General features: G+C 40.6%; 1 long non-coding RNA gene across 2 annotated transcripts in view; it reads left to right on the forward strand.

Annotated features, from left to right (window-relative positions):
* LOC112865115 (uncharacterized) overlaps positions 1-18,107 on the forward strand; it is a 166,251-nt gene that overhangs the window by 23,674 nt on the left and 124,470 nt on the right. The gene's annotated exons all lie outside the window — the stretch shown is intronic.

Here is an 18,107-nt window from a genome sequence, read left to right on the forward strand (position 1 = left end):
AGTAAGTATATATGCGATAATATAATTTCATCAGTATCAAGGTTCTTTAGTGGGAACAGGTGGTTATCACAAAGATTGTCTTTGTTTGCAGGAGGTACATGCTTAATATCTCTTATCTGTCCATTTGTCTGTGTAGAGATCCAGCAAAAGGAAAAGAAAAAGTGTTGGTTAATCTAGGTGCAGTGTATCACAGTGCTCACTGCACCATCATTTTAACTTTTATGAAGGTTTTACATAAATGAAGAAGTTAATGAAAACAATGGATAAAATATTTTCATGCAAAAAACACATGGAGGGTTTACCATCAGTAGTTGAGCACTATATATGCTTCTAAAGGCTGTTGTTCAGAAGAGACTAATGTGATCCTTAAAAAAGTCTCAGAAACAAGAAGACATAGTGAACTTAGAAATCAGTAAATAGGTGAGAACATTGGAATAAACAGAGGAAGTATAAAATATTAATAATATTTTCCATTGGGAAGTGGTCAAGAAACTGAAAATTTCAGCTAACACTGAGGTATTAGGTTGGAGGGTTAATTAGACTTAAGGTGCTCCAAAATTTTTGTACTTTTGACTTGAACTTAAAGATATAGTTTTCAAACATTGTAAAAGATAAAAGTTGGGTTTTCTTTTAAAATTTGGGGGGTTGGCAGGAATTTAAAAATCAACCAATCTAAATAAACATAAGAAAGGAGATAAAAATACTAGAAAAAAATCATGACAAACAAATCACCTGAGAAGGCATAAATAATCTAAATGAATTAGGATAATAAATATAAATGGAATAAATGCATCATTAAAATGCAATGATTGTCAAATTGGATTTTAAAAAGGTAGATCAGGCCATGTGATATAATAGAAAAAGTGTTAAAAAAACAGACAACTAATGATAAAATAAATAATGGTACAAAAAATAATAGAATATTTCCATCACTGAAAATGAATTCACTAGGCCTACATTTCTTTACCCAAATTTTAAAATCATAATGTTGAGGGAAATAGCTTCTTGACTAATTATAGTATGATATAATACTGGGGCTTCCATAGTATTGGTGATACTTTATATCCATAGCTATCTGGTGATTACACATATTTGTCGTATATTCTATATGCCTTTTTGTAATTATTAAATATTTTTTAATGTATTTTATACCCCTTTAATTGAGTTTTAAGTACAGGTTACAGACATACTATCTCTAAGCAAGTCAAAATGCTGCCAGTATTTTGTTTTTTTTAAATAAAAGCCACACCTCTTTACAAGACATTGGGAAAACAAGGGTATTATTGTTTTAAGGGTTAAAAGAGGCCAATTCAGTCCAAAGGAAAAATTGAGCATCTCAGTTGTTGAAAGAAATGGTCGGAGACTTAGGGTCTAAAGTGGTGAGTAAGTTACATCTACAGTTGTCAAGTTTAATTTTCATGTTGGTTCTCTGTGACAAAAATGAGAATTAATAGTTTCCAAAAGGAGATACAAACTGCATGCTGTTTGACTTTAGTTTGGCAAATAATCTCATTTTATTAGAGGATATAGAAACCATCCCTAAAATAAGTGGTTTTAAAATTGGTTCTAGAAATGTGTTTGGGATGGTATAAGGTGGAGATCTGTATGGCCAGGGAAGGCAACTCCAAGCAGAGGAAGTATTTGAACAAATGCAAGGTGATGTTGCCCCACAAGCTACAGTAGAGGCAATAGGAAGTCACATTATATGCAATTAAGGAGAAATTACTCTAATTAGGAGTAATTTCTACATTAAGTTACAGTGGACTTTTTCTGTACCTCTTTCGTAGACATTCTCTCCCCCACCCCAATTTTATTGACACACAAATGACATATAGTATTGTGTAAGTTTAAGGTGTGAATGTGTTTATTTGATACGCATGTATATTGCAAAATGTTCATGGCCATAAGGCTAGTTAACATATCCTTCACCTAATTATCATGTTGTTGTTACATTGAGAATATTTAAAATCTACTCTTACAGCAACTTTCACAGTACAGTATTGTTAATTATATATAGTAGCTGTGAGGTACATCAGATCTCAGGAACTTATTCCTTTAAAATTTTTTTCTTCAACGTTTATTTATTTTTGGGACAGAGAGACACAGAGCATGAACGGGGGAGGGGCAGAGAGAGAGGGAGACACAGAATCGGAAACAGGCTCCAGGCTCTGAGCCATCAGCCCAGAGCCTGACGCGGGGCTCGAACTCACGGACCGCGAGATCGTGACCTGGCTGAAGTCGGACGCTTAACCGACTGCGCCACCCAGGCGCCCCAATTCCTTTTATAACTGGAAGTTCATACCCTTTGACTAACATCTCCTCATTTCCCCTACCATCTGGTCCCTGGCAACTACTGTTGTACTCAGAGATATTTTTAAATAAAGTAATGATTTCTCCCATTTCCAAAGTGTTAACTGGTAACCAAGATGGATTAGTTTAGTTATAAAACTTTTACTGAGCACTGACAGTATTCAAGTGTTTTATGATCTGAATGTTGAAAATGCTCCCAACTCACCCCATCAGTAGATCCTGCTACTCTGTTTCAACTTCTGATTTTATGGGGGAGGATTTTCTGGAGTCTGCAAAGAAGCAGAGATAAAATTCCTGGTGTATTTTTCGATTTCTAGGCTTGGATTTTCCTTCCAGACACTACAGCAGGTGTGTCCTTAGAAAAACACTTGCTGCAAGTGGTGTTTTTGCTTTTGCTACAAATGGGGGAGTTATTTTTGAGGGCTGTGGGATTAAGATCTATGTATTCCTATGAGAATCTCAGACATTGGGGACTGAGTTGAGTGTATAGAACTGAACTTCTCAGTTGAGACCATTAACAATTTTCTTTTTTTCAAGTTCCTATCCTTTAGGGAATTTACATCTTGTTTAATTCTATGAGTTTGGGGATCATCTGTTCCAACCTGGGGCTGATCTTGGATCTGGAAAACTGGTTTTGCATTCTGGATCTTTCTCTTACTCTAAACCTCAGTTTCTCCATCTGTCAAATAGGATTAATGATGCCAGATGTGGCTGCCTCCGTAGTTTTGGAAGAGCAAGGAAGGGAATGCTCATGCATATATCTTTTGATCAGCAAAGGGCTTTGCATTGAAGGGGGTTATCAGGATTATCATTGCTAGAAGGCTCCTCCCAATTGGAGTGCCCCTTCCTCTCATTGCTGTGGCTGTCATCATTGTTATTTACCTCAATAGCTCTCCGGGGTCTTATACAGAGAGTCAAGATCCTCAACTGAAGCTCTGTCTGCAGCATCAGTGAAGACATTCACATGCCCTTTTAACTTGATCATCTCCATGCCTCATTTTATTAGCCCCATGGCATCATTAGAAGAAAAGTTCACAGGTGCTACCCTATAGTTCTAGACCATCTCTTTGGAGAGCTCTTGAGGACTCTATTTTGAATGCAAATGCCCAATGAGTCATTCTGCAGAGTCGAAGTCCTTCTCCCCCAGACACAGATGTCGTAGCCAGGACTGTGGCTGAACCACAAAAGTTTGTTATAAATTCCTCTTCTTGTATTTGGTGTTCTTCCAATGGTTATAATGTGGTATTAAGTAGCTGTCTCTCTTGGTCTTCTTTCCAGGAGGATGTGTGAGATATTAGGCTGGATAGCAGAGGGGTTTACAACATGAACTCTCAGAGTCAGTTGACCTGGGTCCAAATCCTGGCTGTATCGATTACTCACTGGGTGAATATGAGCAAGTTACTAAACCTCTTGGGGACTTTGGACTTTAAGTTTCATGGGTTTAAGGACAGTATCATGCATTCAGTTATTTTCATGTTTATTGAAGCGCTCAACAAATTTGAATCTGTTGTATGATTACCCACCGAGTGGCAGACTGTGTTCTAGTTGTACTTTGGTTGACCAAATGCTGACTGTACTAGAAGGATAACCCAGGGAATAAATAAATGAATGGATGCGAATGAAAGAGGCATAATCTCTGATGGAGAAATCTACCCCTTCTACTTTATGGTGGTGACTACTGAAAGCAGAAAACCAACACTGATAGTATAATAATGTGTATTTAGTGTTTGCCACTTTGAGGCTTTGGGCTCAGAGGTTTTACATGCATTGTCTTGTTGAATCTGCACACAACCTTATAGCTTAAGAACTGTTATTATCTGCATTTTATAAAGGAACTGCATCTCAGAGATGTGAAGTAAGTCAGCCATGACCACAAGGGTAGTACAATATGAATATGGAATTCAAATAGGTGAGTTTGAACCCACAATTTTTAAGACCTCAGTCACCGAGTCTGAGCCAGAACCGAAGTTTCAAAAGAACCCAAATGGCGAAATCCTGTCTTCTTGAGGAAAAACATAAATTCAGTGATTATATGTGAACTGTTCTATTTCAGTACAATGGATATTATTACACCTACCATATGGCAGGCCCTGCTCCAGGGACTGGGGACACATAGGAAATAGCAGCATATGGATACAACTGTCATGGAGGTTGCACCCCAGTGTGTGGAGAGCAGAGTAAACACAGAGAAACCCTTTAATAAGCAAGATAATTTCCGACAAGGAGAAATGCTGTAAGGAAAATAAAGTGCTATGAAGTCATGGTGCCTGATAGGAGGTAGAATCTCAGTCAGGAGAGGCCTCCTTCTAGAGATGGCTTAGTGAGAAAGCAGAGCCACCTGTGGGGAAAGATGGTGCACAGTCCCCACAGTGGAACTGGAATGAGCTTGGCCTGTGTGTGTGCTCCAAGGACAAGAAAGTGGGCTGGAGGGACTGAAGGGGGACATGTTACACCTGGGGTCAGAGACCCGGGCAGATGCCTTATCACAGAGAGCCCTCAGGAGTTAGAATGTTAGTATGATAAAGAGTTATCATAGGGTCAGTGGGAGAAGTGACATAGACATATCACTGCATTGGAGAGATTATTCTTGTTGTTGACTGGACTTAGATTATAAAGGGCAAGAATGGAAGTTGGAAGACCATATATGAGGCTCTTATAGTCTTTCATTTGAAAGGTAATAGTGGGTTGAACTAGGGTAGTATAAGGGATAGGGAGACAATGATACTTAATTGCACTGTTTTGAGGAGGTAAAGTTAACAGGAAATTGCTTTTGGTTTGAATGTAGGGAGTGAGAGAAAGATAGAAATCAAGTTTGACTCCTAGATTGTTGTTCTGATCCATTGTGTGAATGGTGGGGCCATTTAACCAGGATAGAGAAGGGAGAAGGAGTAGGTTTAAAGGAAAATGCAGTTGAAGCAGATAAGGCATTGCCAAAACCCCACAAAAACAACGCTCAGTATAACTGAAACATGAAATGGATTTCAAAAGGCTTTGTGAGGGACTTTGTCCCATCTGAAAATGGTGAAAGGCTAACAGGGATCCAGAGGCAGACATGGATCCAGAGGCAGATTCCTTCAGCCCCTTCTTAGAACCTGTCCGTAGCTGAGTCACAGAGTAAATGATCCCCTGGAACAATCCTCAGCAGGTGCACAGGGTGGTTCAGCAGGTTGGTGCAAAAGAAAACAGAGACCAAATAAGCAGAGCTCTCCTATAGGCTGACCCCTGAGCTGCTTTAACTACCTGAGGGGAGGCCAGCTGGAATACATGCAGGTGAGGCCAGCTGAGTCCTTCCTGGCCTCCTGCAGACAGGAGCAGGTACTCCACCCTGAGCCCAAGAGCTTTGAGAGAGGAGTAGCTGGCTTCCAAATCTCTTCCTTTCTGACAGTCTAGTCTGTTATTAAGGCAGCATAAGTAAGACACACTGATCCTTTCCACTTGAAACACCTACTTGTTTATTACCACTCCATCCTGCTATACGAAGGGTGCGAGACTTACCCGGAGGGACACCTGGCTTTGACTCATTTTAGTCACCTTTGTGTCAGCTGATACTATGCTTTGATTCTCAATTCCTAAAACACCTTTTTTTTTTTAAAAAAAAATTCTTTTAATGTTTATGTATTTGTGGGAGAGACAGAGCACAAGTGGGGGAGTGGCAGAGAGAGAGGGAGATAAGGAATCTGAAGCAGGCTCCAAGTTCTGAGCTATCACCACAGAGCCTGACACAGGGCTCGAACCCATGCACTGCGAGATCGTGACCTGAGTGGATGCCAGAGGCTTAACCAACTGAGCCACCCAGGCATCCCCTAAAACACCTTTGGATAAGGACACTTCCTAGGCGAATAATATCATCATGGCCATCTAAGTAGTTCTACAAACAGGGAAAGGTGAGTTTATACTGATACCAACTTTATTGAATTGAAACATTTCCAAAATGATTGATGCTTTACGATTTCTATATGACTAAGGGGTTTTGTTACAAAAGGTGGAAGAGCTCAATTTTCAATCATTGAACAGATATTTATTGAGTCTCTGACTTGATTCTCACATAGTTCTCGGCACTGAGGATGTCACAATGAATAAAAGAGAAGTTTGAAACCCTTGGTAACTTCTTACCTGTCAGGAAGTTTACATTCTGGTAGGGGAGAGAGAGGTAGGAAATACTGTTGAAAATTATTAATAAAAATGTTGAGGGCATGTGGGGACCTAGCGGTACATGATGATCCCTCTGGCTATGAAAACTACTGGACTATCAGAGCCAGATGAAATCTAGCTACTTTTCCATCTCCCTCCCTAGTTTAATTCAGCACAGGAGAAATCCAAGGCACAGAGGCCAAAGCTCAGTAGGCATTGTTGCCAGTAATTTTTTATTCCGGAAGACCACACTGACTTCTTAGAGGATTAATTCTTCTTAGAGTATTAATTATTGTTACTGTTAAATTTTTTTTTTTTACAAATTGAATGCTGATGGATTTGTCGATTTCAGATATGAAATTGACAGTTATGTTTTTAGAAATAAACTTTATGTTTTACATACATATTGAAATATTTATGGATGAAATGATATAGTACCTAGGAAGTGATTGAAAATAATCAGGTGAGTGAGGGAAATGGAAGAGGTCACAGAAAAGAAGATTGGTTATGAGTTAAGAAGTATGGAGGCAGGGGGCGCTTGGGTGGCTCAGTCTGTTGGGCATCCCACTTTGGCTCAGGTCATGATCTCATGGGTCGAGCTCTGTGCTGACCGCTCAGCCCTCACACCTACTTCAGATTCTCTGTTTCTCTCTGCCCCACCCATGCTTCTCGCTTTCTCTCTCTCTCTTTCTCAAATATAAATAAACATTAAAAACTTTTAAAAATAGAAATAAAAAAATGAATTACGGAGGCTGAATGTAATCACGGTAGTCCCTTCTGCATTTGAAAAATTTTCAAATAAAAAGTAAATGAATAAAAAGTAGAGCATGAGAATCCCTTGGGTGCAGGTTCCCTGGTTTCTATACCAGCTCCCGGGATTCTTCTCAGGAGCCATCCGCCTGTAGGCCGAGCCTGCAGAAAAGTTGGTGCAGAACCCCCTAAAACAGGGGCCACGCCTCCTTTGGTGGGTTCTTAGCCAAGGACCATGAAAACGAACAAACACCACCTCCCAGAGGTAAAACAGAAAAAGAACATGAGGATGAAGGAGGAATCCCAAAGACGTTTGTCCTGGCAGAGCAGTGGGGATGCCTTCTTTGGGCCAGGGCCTAAGCCGCACTTGGCTACGAAGATAGACTCCTGGGTTCAAGTTCTGCCTCCACTACCCACCAACCATGTGACCTTGGGCAAGTTACTTAACTTCTCTGTGATTCTGTTTCCCCTCCTATCAAACGAAGATAATAGTATCAATTTATTGGTGAGGGTATGTGTAAATGACTGACACAGAGTAAGTGCTAAATAAATGTTAGTTGGTATTGTAATAATTATTATTGCCTGAGCCTCCCAATAATGTGGGGCAAAGTGCATGTGCGGAGGATGGTGGGGACTCCTTTCCTTCCAGCTCATCCACAGACACAGAAGGTTCTGGGCCTGGTAGCAGGGTTGGTGGGGATGCCATTGTCCAGCAAGAACTCAGCCACGTCCACATAAGCACTCCGAGGGGGAAAAATGTGAACTCAAATGGAAGGTCGTGCATCCTAGATGAGCATCAGGAGGGAAGCCGATTCTGCTGCCCCTGTATCATTTGCCTCCAGCTTTTCCAACTCCTTTTCTCTATTGAGGCACCTCCCACGGGGCTTTCTGGAGCCTGGCAGTCCCTTGCCCCACTGCCCTCCCCCCATACCCCTGTATGCCTCCTCATAGATACTCCATCTCCCCTCTCCCCACTGCCAGCCTCCCCACTCTTCTCCCACATCTCTCACCCCAGGCCCATTCTGCAACTTCCCCCACTCAAAGACCCCACCAGCCACTTTCCTCACTGCTCTTGTCCCCTGTCCCCCTTCCCCACATCTCCCCGCTTCCCCATTATCCCCCTTGACTCTTCCCCTTGCATCCTGATAGGGGCAGCTCCTGCATAGGTTCCCAGTGGCACCCCACTACCCACCTCGCCCCGACTATTTCTAACAGCTCTGGACTGTCTTAATTTTATCTTTCCTTTAAATTGATATTAGTCTTGTCTTCTTTATGAAATTGTCAACTCCTTGGGGGCAGAACAATGGCATGCCCATATTCCATGTGACCGCAGCACCTGGTAACTACAGTACTGGCTCTCCACAGTTATGTGTTGGATTGGATTCAGTTATCTCTGAAGTGGGCATCAGACATCCTTCTCCAAATATTACTCCACTGGATACCGCTGGAGCCTTTGACCTCGGAAATTCCAGCCAGACCCCGACCACGCACCCTCTGCAGGACCCCTGTGTGATGTGGTGGGTGGCTTCAAGAGGAAAAAAGCAGTCCTTCAAGAAAAGTATTTATCCAGCACCAGCTCTGGGCGCGAGATAGAACAGTGGACAAGTCTGTCAAAAATCTGCTCTCAAGGACCCGGTGTCATTTTCCAATTCTCCTTCCACTTTGTAAATGACAAAGACATAAATTCACTCATTGCTTTGGGAAGCACTCTTCCAGCCTTCTGTATTAAAACTTATTTTCCAGTGAGATGAGATGACCATTAAATAAGATAATTTCAGATGGTGTAAAGATTATGAAGGAAAGAAAACAGTTACTGGTTAGGGAATCTAGGCAATGGTGGTGGGGTGGGGGGGGGGTTGGGGAAGGCACATGGATTCTGTGCCTAAATTGGAGTGGATAGAAGGTGACCAGAATGATGAATAGGTACCTTTAATGCAAACATCTGGGAGATTCCCAGTAGGTAGGACATCAAGTTCAAAGGTGCTAGTGGGAGAAAAAGAAGAGGAAGCAAGGAGAACAGTCAGGAAGCGAATACAGTGACTCCTGAGAGCTGACCGGTGCCAGTCCTGGTTCTGATCATTTTAACATACGTTGTATTTTTAAAACTACAAATACGTTAGTCATTTATGAATAAATCATATAATCTCTAGGAAGGGGCAATCTCATAATCACATGGTTCGTTAGTAGCTGTGTAACTTAAAAAAAATTTTTTTTTTAACGTTTATTTATTTTTGAGACAGAGAGAGACAGAGCATGAATGGGGGAGGGGCAGAGAGAGACAGAGACACAGAATCAGAAGCAGGCTCCAGGCTCTGAGCCATCAGCCCAGAGCCCGATGTGGGGCTCGAACTCGCGGACCGCGAGATCGTGACCTGAGCTGAAGTCGGACGCTTAACCGACTGAGCCACCCAGGCGCCCCAGTAGCTGTGTAACTTTTAAGAGAACCCTAGTTTGGGACTCTGGTGACTGTACCCCTCTGGTCAGAAGTCCCCCACTATGGCTTAGGGAAGCCTCACTCCTTCCTCAGATCTATCTGATCATGCCCCCAATAAATCATGTGTCAGAACCCTAATTTTTAAATGTAAGTCAATGTTTGTATTTGTCCCCATGAGAAAGGGACCCAAATTGCTCTTGTGCAACTTTTTCCAGTTGCTTGAGCAGAGTTCCAAATTATAGGCTTTAATAATTCCAGGTACTTAGGTATTTTTTGTCCTCATACTGAACAGGAAACACCGGTATGACAGTTGGATTCTGGGCAGTAATTACTAAGAATGTTTGCAATGCTGGCCTTGAGCAGAAAGATCATTTACTGTTTTTGTCACTAGGCAGCAACATTTTGTGGCTTTGGTTGTTCTTGATTGGGAGATTTTGTTGATCACATTGAAATGGTCAAGATCATCACCTGAAGACTAGAGTTTACATTTTATTTTGGATAACATATTTCTCTTTTGCAAATAAAATTTTCAGGACATTGGAGAGGGCTTAAAAGGTCTGGAAAATTACTACCCATCCACCCACTCACCCACCTCCATTTTGGGCGAAATGGGGGTGTGTGTGTCCTGGGAGAAGGGGTGGGGCATCAAGGAGAGGGGGTTGGTAGGATTTAGGTAGAGAGTAGTGGCTGTTTACCAACTGACATGGCAGTGTCCTCAATGTTTTAATAAATGATAAAGGGGCTGTTTCCTATTTCTGTCTGTAGGACTAGCAATGAAACCCAGAAATGCCGCTTGAGGTGGTGTAGACCATAACTTTCCAGCTCATGTGATGGGCATCCTGATTTGTTGAAATGTTGATCCCCTCATCTCTCAGTTCAGATGCATGGAGCCCAGGGTACAGCGTTCCCAGGTGGGTTCTCTTGGGCAATGTGCATCCTATCCACTTACCTTTGTGTTTTAGATGAACATTTTAATTTTGTGTCTGTGCCATTACAGAAAAATCTTTGGGTTTCATGCAAATATAAAATCCTTATGTCTAATTTTTATAAATGTTGACAAACTTGAAACAGCAAAATCTTCCCTTTAGAATACCGTTGAACGTGTTCAGGGCACATTCTTCAGCTTGGATATTTGGTTTCTTGAGATGAGCCGAACTCAACTTTGCAAACAAAACAAAGTTCCATGAAATGAAATGGGCTTCCCCTCTGATGCCTTCTGTGGGTATTGGACTTGTTTTCTAGCTGCTCCCCTAACCTTTCTTCTTTCCCACCCTCTGCCTCTGACATTCCCTTGTATTTCCTGCAAGGACTCAGTGTACATCTTTTATTTATTTATTTATTTATTTATTTATTTATTTATTTATTTATTTATGGGCCCATTTTTCTTCCTCCAACTTAACTGAAAACATCAATAAGATTCTCTGTCAAGTCAAGTCTACCCCTCTGCTCTTTTTCTTGATGATCTCTCTGAGACTATGTCCAAGCTGGTATCTTTTGCCCTTATGCCTCTTCCAAGGTCTAAAAGGGCATTTTCTACAATTACCTGCTAGCCATTCACACTTAGATTTTCCTCTAATATCATTAACTCAAGATATTTAAAATCAACACTTCAATTTTACTCCATCTTCTACTTTTCGCCCCTTGGCTAATGTCACCTACAATGCAAACTTTGGGTCATCTTTACATGACCTTAATGCTTAATTATAGGCTATGTTTCATGGACCCAGACTTTACAATGTGTCTCATTTATTCCTTTCCATTTCATTTTTTACACCACCAGCTGAATTCAGGTTCTCAATATCTCCCACTGAGGCTGTTGAATTAGTCACCTTGCTGGTCTCCCCTCCTCTGTGCCACTCATCTTCCAATCTTCCCTTTGTGTGGTTCTAGAAGGGTCCTTCCAGAGCTCAGTTCCAATTATACTACTCTCCAGCTCAAAGATTCCCTGTGGACCCACATAGTCTACTAAACCAAGCATATATTTTCCAGCCTGACATTTTAGACTTTTTTTCAGTGAGAACTCAATTTAACTTCCCAGGCTTATCTACCATAGCTCTAACTAACTAACTACTCATTAAAACATTTACTGAGCACCCACTCAATGCCAAACAATGGGTGCGATGGTAATAAAACGATGAGTGACAGCTCCCATGGAGTTTTCAGTGTAGTGGGTGAACAGGAAGGAATAAGTTGTGTCAGTGAGGTGCACAGGCATAGGAGCTTATCAAGGGAGACTTAACCTGGTGAGTGAAGTCTGGGAAAATGTCCCAGAGAATACCATACTTGTACAAACAACAGGAAATTATTTTTGGATGTTGTAGAAAAGACAAGGCAAACTAGACTCATGAAGAAATGAAGTGTAAGTGAGGGAAAAAGCTGGGACACTAGTTTGCAGTTCACACACCTCTAACTCTATTCTTTGAATAGAATATTAACTTTGAGTTAATAATTTTGCAGAAAGCTAACTGTGTTATATTGCCTTATAGCAAATTCCTCTAAAATACCTTTAAAGATGAAACGTCTCCACAATTTACACCAATTCTTTATTGAAGAAGAGAAATATGCTTTTATGGTTGCATAATCTGAGGCTTATTTTTAAATTTTTTTTCAACGTTTATTTATTTTTGGGACAGAGAGAGACAGAGCATGAATGGGGGAGGGGCAGAGAGAGAGGGAGACACAGAATCGGAAACAGGCTCCAGGCTCTGAGCCATCAGCCCAGAGCCCGACGCGGGGCTCGAACTCACGGACTGCGAGATCGTGACCTGGCTGAAGTCGGACGCTTAACCGACTGCGCTACCCAGGCGCCCCATGAGGCTTATTTTTAAATGCAGGCTTCTGCAGGGGCACCTGGGTAGCTCGGTTGACTGAACATCTGACTCTTGATTTCAGCCCAGGTCATGATGTCAGCGTCCTGGGATCGAGCCTCATGTTAGGCTTTGTGCTGGGTGTGGAGCCTGCTTAAGATTCTATCTCTGTCCTTCTGCCTCTCTCCGTGTTCTCTCTCTCTCATTCAAGAAATTAAATAAAAAAAGTAAAAGTAAGCCCTTGGAAATTTACTTTGAAGCAATACAAAAATCAGGCAGATTAATGGACTGATAGGTAGATGGATAAGCATGAAATGAGACATGTTTTCTAAAATACTAATGTTGAATTTAGGTGGAGCTTACTCAGATGTTCACTGTAAGATTCTCTCAACATGCTATCTGCAATTTCCATAAATGCTGCTGGGAAAGAAAAAGTACCTAAATATAGTCTTGCCATCAAGAGGGTTTAAGTTCAGGATGGGGCCAAGATGGCGCAGCAGCATGGAAGTTCTCAGCTTCTCTACTCCCTGAAATGCAGTTAGATCAGCACCAAACCATTTTGTACACCTAGGAAATTGATCTGAGGATTAACACGACAATCTGCATAACTTGAACCACAGAACTCATCAGGTATACAGTGCAGAGAGGTGAAGTGGGGAGAAAGAAGCTGCAGAGGGTAGGAAGCTGTTTTGGGGGAGAGAGGACGGGGCGGGGGATAGTATGTCACATAGGAAGAGTGCAGGAGAAGCACTCCTTGTGGAAACATAAGGAACTGAACAAGAAATCTGCTCCCCAAAACCATTGACAGGGATCAAGGAGAAGCTTTCAATACCATTTGGACTCTATAAACAGGAGAGCACAGAGTAGGAAATTCTGGAGATCAATACCTTGCAGTGCTCTGGTGGGGAGGAAGGGGGAATCCCTAGGAGCAGGCAGAGAGGTCTGAGGGGTCCTGGGCCACACGGGAGAAGCAGTTCCCCCACCTGGAAAGCATTTGGTATAGGCCAGATAGCCTCCCCATAGGTACAAGTCCCAGTGGACCCCAGAGAACAGCCATGTTCACTGGTATTGGAACAGAGCTGCCAAAGTGTGGTGAAACCTGGCCCCAGATCTGTGTTGTGATTTGCCATAATCTCTGAACCTTTGCTGCAGTGTGATTGCAAACTTTTTCTGGGGTAAGCCAGCACCTGGCCATGATCTCTGAACCTCTACCACAGCGCAATCACATGAATGTTTGTTGGGGCAAGTGGGCACCTGGTTATTGCTCAGTGAGACCCTCCCCCAGAGAGTTGGAGTGGGTCCAAGCCACAGGGTTCTCAGAAGTGAGGGGTGTGGAAACATAGCCCCATCTGAGATAAAATTTTGGAGGAAGGTACTGCCTGGCAGGCTGATGGCTTGGACACATACAATGTAGAAGCAGTGAATGGACAGAAGCCTGAGACAAAGGAGGGGTGCTTGATTGGGAGTTGGTGAGAGTGCAGAGTTCCTGTGCCAGAAACCAGGATGCTGTGTGAGCCATTTTCACCTCTCCTGTGCATGTGCAACACACTGATCCACCCCAGTAGGCTAGTCAGTACCACCTAGTGGAGAATGGAGCCATTACACCAAGCCCCACCCAACTGGGCCCTCCAAGCACATGCCTTAGAGGAGGACCACAAATCTCTCCACCTGCTTAGTGTACGGACTATAGAACGCTTCATAGTTTGACTTCTAGGGGAAACTGGATGTAACTTCATTCCATTTTCATTCTGTTTGCTGGTTCATCTATTCATTTTTCTCTATTTCTTTTTCTTTTTCTTTTTTTTACTTATTGTTTAAGTTTTTTTTCTCTTTTTCTCTTTTTTTTTCTTGGATACAGAAAGAAAAAGAATTATTTTTATTTTCCTTTTTTAAAAAATAGTTTATAAAAATTCTTTTTACTATGTTTTTTATTCTTTTTGTAATTTTTTAAAAATTCTATTTCAGTTTCTTCATTTCATTTTATTCTATTTTATTGTATACATTTTTTTAATTTTTAAAACTTTTTCTTAATTTTTTCTTTTTTGTTTTGTTTCCCTTTTTCCTCTATTCTATCAAGCTTCTTTCAACAACCAAACCAAAATGCACTTAGGATATAGCTTCCTTTATTTGATTTTTTTGTGTAGTTTTTAATTTTTAAGTTTAGTTTTTAATTTTCTTTTGTTAATTCTTTTTCTTCCTCCAAAATGACAAAATGAAGGAATTCACCCCAAAAGATAGAACAGGAAGAAATGACTGCCAGAGGCTTAATCAACACAGATATAAGCAAGATATTTGGACTAGACTTTAGAACCACAATTATAAGAATACTAGTTGGGGTTGAAAAAAGGTATAGAGTCCCTTTCTGTGGAGATAAAATAAGTAAAATCTAGTCAGGACAAAATTAAAAATGCTATACCTGAGATGCAATCTTGAATGGATGCCATGGTGGCAAGGATGGACAAAGCAGAGTGGGGGATCAGTGCTATAGAAGACAAAATAGTGGAGAATAATGAAGCAGAAAAAAAGAGGAAAACTAAGGCAAAAGAGCATGATACAAGAATTAGAGAACTCAGTGACTTATTAAAAAGGTAACATCTGAATCATAAGAGTCCCAGGAGATGAAAAGAGAGAAAAAAGGGAAGAAGGTTTATATGAGCAAATCATAGTGGAAAATTTTCCTCATCTGGAGAAAGACACAGACATCAGAATCCAAGAAGTACAAAGAACCCCCATTAGATTCAACCAAAACTACCATCACCAAGGCATATGATAGTCAAATTCACAAAAAACACAGACAAGGAAAGAATTATGAAAGCATCAAGGGAAAAAAAATGTCCCTAACCTACAAGGGAAGACAGAACAGGTTTACAGCAGACCTATCCACAGAAACTTGACAGGCCAGAAAGGAGTGGCAGGATATATTTGACATGCTGAATCAGAAAAATATGCAGCCAAGAATTCTTTATCCAGCAAGACTGTCATTCAAAATAGGAGAGATGAAGAGTTTCCCAGACAAACAAAAACTAAAGGAGTTCATGACCACTAAACCAGCCCTCAAGAAATTTTAAGGGCAGGGGGGGCTCTCTGAAGGAAGAAAAGATGAAACAAAACAAAAAAGACCAAAAACAACAAAGACTAGAGAGGACAAGAGAACACCACCAGAAACTGCAACTCTACAGGCAACACAATGGCAATAAATTCATAGTCTTCAGTACTCACTATAAATGTCAATGGACTAAATACTCCAATAATGAGACATATTGTATGAAAATGGATAAGAAAATAAGATACACAAGAGACCCATTTTAGACCTAAAGACACCTTCAGGTTGAAAGTAAGGGGATGGAGAACAATTTATCATGCTAATGGTCGCCAAAAGAAAGAGTAGCCATACTTATAGTCAGACAAACTAGATTTTAAAATAAGGACTGTAACAAGAGATGAAGAAGGGCATTATATCATAATTAAGGGGTCTAGCCACCAACATCTAACAATTGTAAACATTTATGCCCCCAGTTTGAGTGGAAACACCCAAATATATAAATAAGTTAATCGCAAACATACAGAAACTCATTGATAATAATACCATAATAGTAGGGGACTTCAACACTCCACTTACAATAGTGGACAGATAATCTAAGCAGAAAATCAATAAGGAAAAAATGGTTTTGAATGACGCCTGGACCAGACGGACTTAACAGATATATTCAGAACATTTCATCTTTTTTTTTTTTTTTAATTTTTTTTTCAACGTTTATTTATTTTTGGGACAGAGAGAGACAGAGCATGAACGGGGGAGGGTCAGAGAGAGAGGGAGACAGAGAATCGGAAACAGGCTCCAGGCTCTGAGCCATCAGCCCAGAGCCTGACGCGGGGCTCGAACTCACGGACCGCAAGATCGTGACCTGGCTGAAGTCGGACGCTTAACCGACTGCGCCACCCAGGCGCCCCAGAACATTTCATCTTAAAGCAGAAGAATTCATATTCTTCTCAAGTGCCCATGGAACATTCTCCAGAATAGATCACATACTGGACATAAATCAGCCTTTGACAGTACAAAAGTTTGAGATGCATATTTTCAGACCACAATGCTATGAAATTCGAAATCAACCACAAGAAAAAATTTGGAAAGACCACAAATTTTTGGAGATTAAAGAACATCCTACTAAATAATGAACGGGTTAACCAAGAAATTAAAGGGGAAATTAAAAAGTATATGGAAGCCAATGAAAATGATAACAGTCTCAAATCTCTGTGATGCAGCAAAGGCAGTCACAAGAGGGAAATATGTAGCAATTCAGGCCTAAAGAAAGAAGAAAGGTCTCAGATACACAACATAAACTTACATCTAAAGAGCTGGAAAAAGAACAGCAAATAAAACCCAAAACCAGCAGAAGACAGGAAAAAATAAATATTGGAGTAGAAATCAATGATATCGAAAACAAACAAACAAATAAATGATAGAGCAGATCAGTGAAACCGGGAGCTGCTGGTTCTTTGAAAGAATAAACAAAATTGATAAGCCACTAGCCAGTTTGATCAAAAAGAAAAAGGAAAGGACCCAAATAAATAAAATCACAAATAGATCACAACCAACACTGCAGAAATACAAACAATAAAAGAATATTATGAGCAATTGTATGCCAATAAATTGGGCAGTCTGGAAGAAATGGACAAATTTCTAGAAACACACAAACTACCAAAACTGAAATAGGAAGAAATAGAAAATTTAAACAGACCCATAACCAGTAAACAAATCGAATTAGTAATCAAAAATCTCCCAAAACACAAGAGTCCAGGGCCAGATGGCTTTCCAGGGAAATTCTACCAAACATTTATAGAAGAGTTAACACCTATTCTCTTGAAGCTGTTCCAAAAAATCGAGATGGAAAGAAAACTTCCAAACTCATTCTATGAGGCCAGCATTACTTTGATTCCAAAACCAGACAAAGACCCCACTAAAAAGGAGAACTACAGACCAATTTCCATGATGAAAATGTATGCAAAAATCCTCAACAAGATACTTGCCAACCAGACCCAACAATATATTAAAAAAACTACTCACCATGATCAAGTGGAATTTAAATCTGGATGCAAGGCTGGTTCAATATCTGCAAATCAATGTGATACAGCACATTAATACATGAAAGAATAAGAACATGATCCTCTCAATAGATGCAGAGAAAGCATTTGACAAAATACAGCATCCTTTTTTTAAATAAAAACCTTAAAGAAAGAAAGACCATACCTCAAGATCATAAAAGCCATATATGAAGACCCTCTGGTAATATCATCCTCAATGGGGAAAATCTGAGATCTTTCCTCCTAAGGTCAGGAACACAACAAGGATGTCTACTCTCACCACTGTTATTCAAAATAGTGTTTGGAAGTCCAAGCCTCAGCAATCAGACAACACAAAGAAATAAAAGGCATCCAAATCAGCAAGGAGGAAGGCAATCTTTAACTCCTTGCAGACAACATGATAATCCAAAGATTCCACCAAAAAAACCAGCTGAATCCATGGATTCAGCAAAGTCACAGGATACAAAATCAATGCACAGAAATTGGTTGCTGTTCTATACACCAATAACGAAGCAACAGAAAGAGAAATCAAGGAATCAATCCCACTTGCAGTTGCACCAAAACCCATAAAATACCTAGGAATAAATCTAACT

Source organism: Puma concolor, chromosome D1 (genome assembly GCF_028749965.1).
Source record: "Puma concolor isolate L17-30 chromosome D1, mPumCon1.1.hap2, whole genome shotgun sequence".
Lineage (NCBI taxonomy): Eukaryota > Metazoa > Chordata > Mammalia > Carnivora > Felidae > Puma > Puma concolor.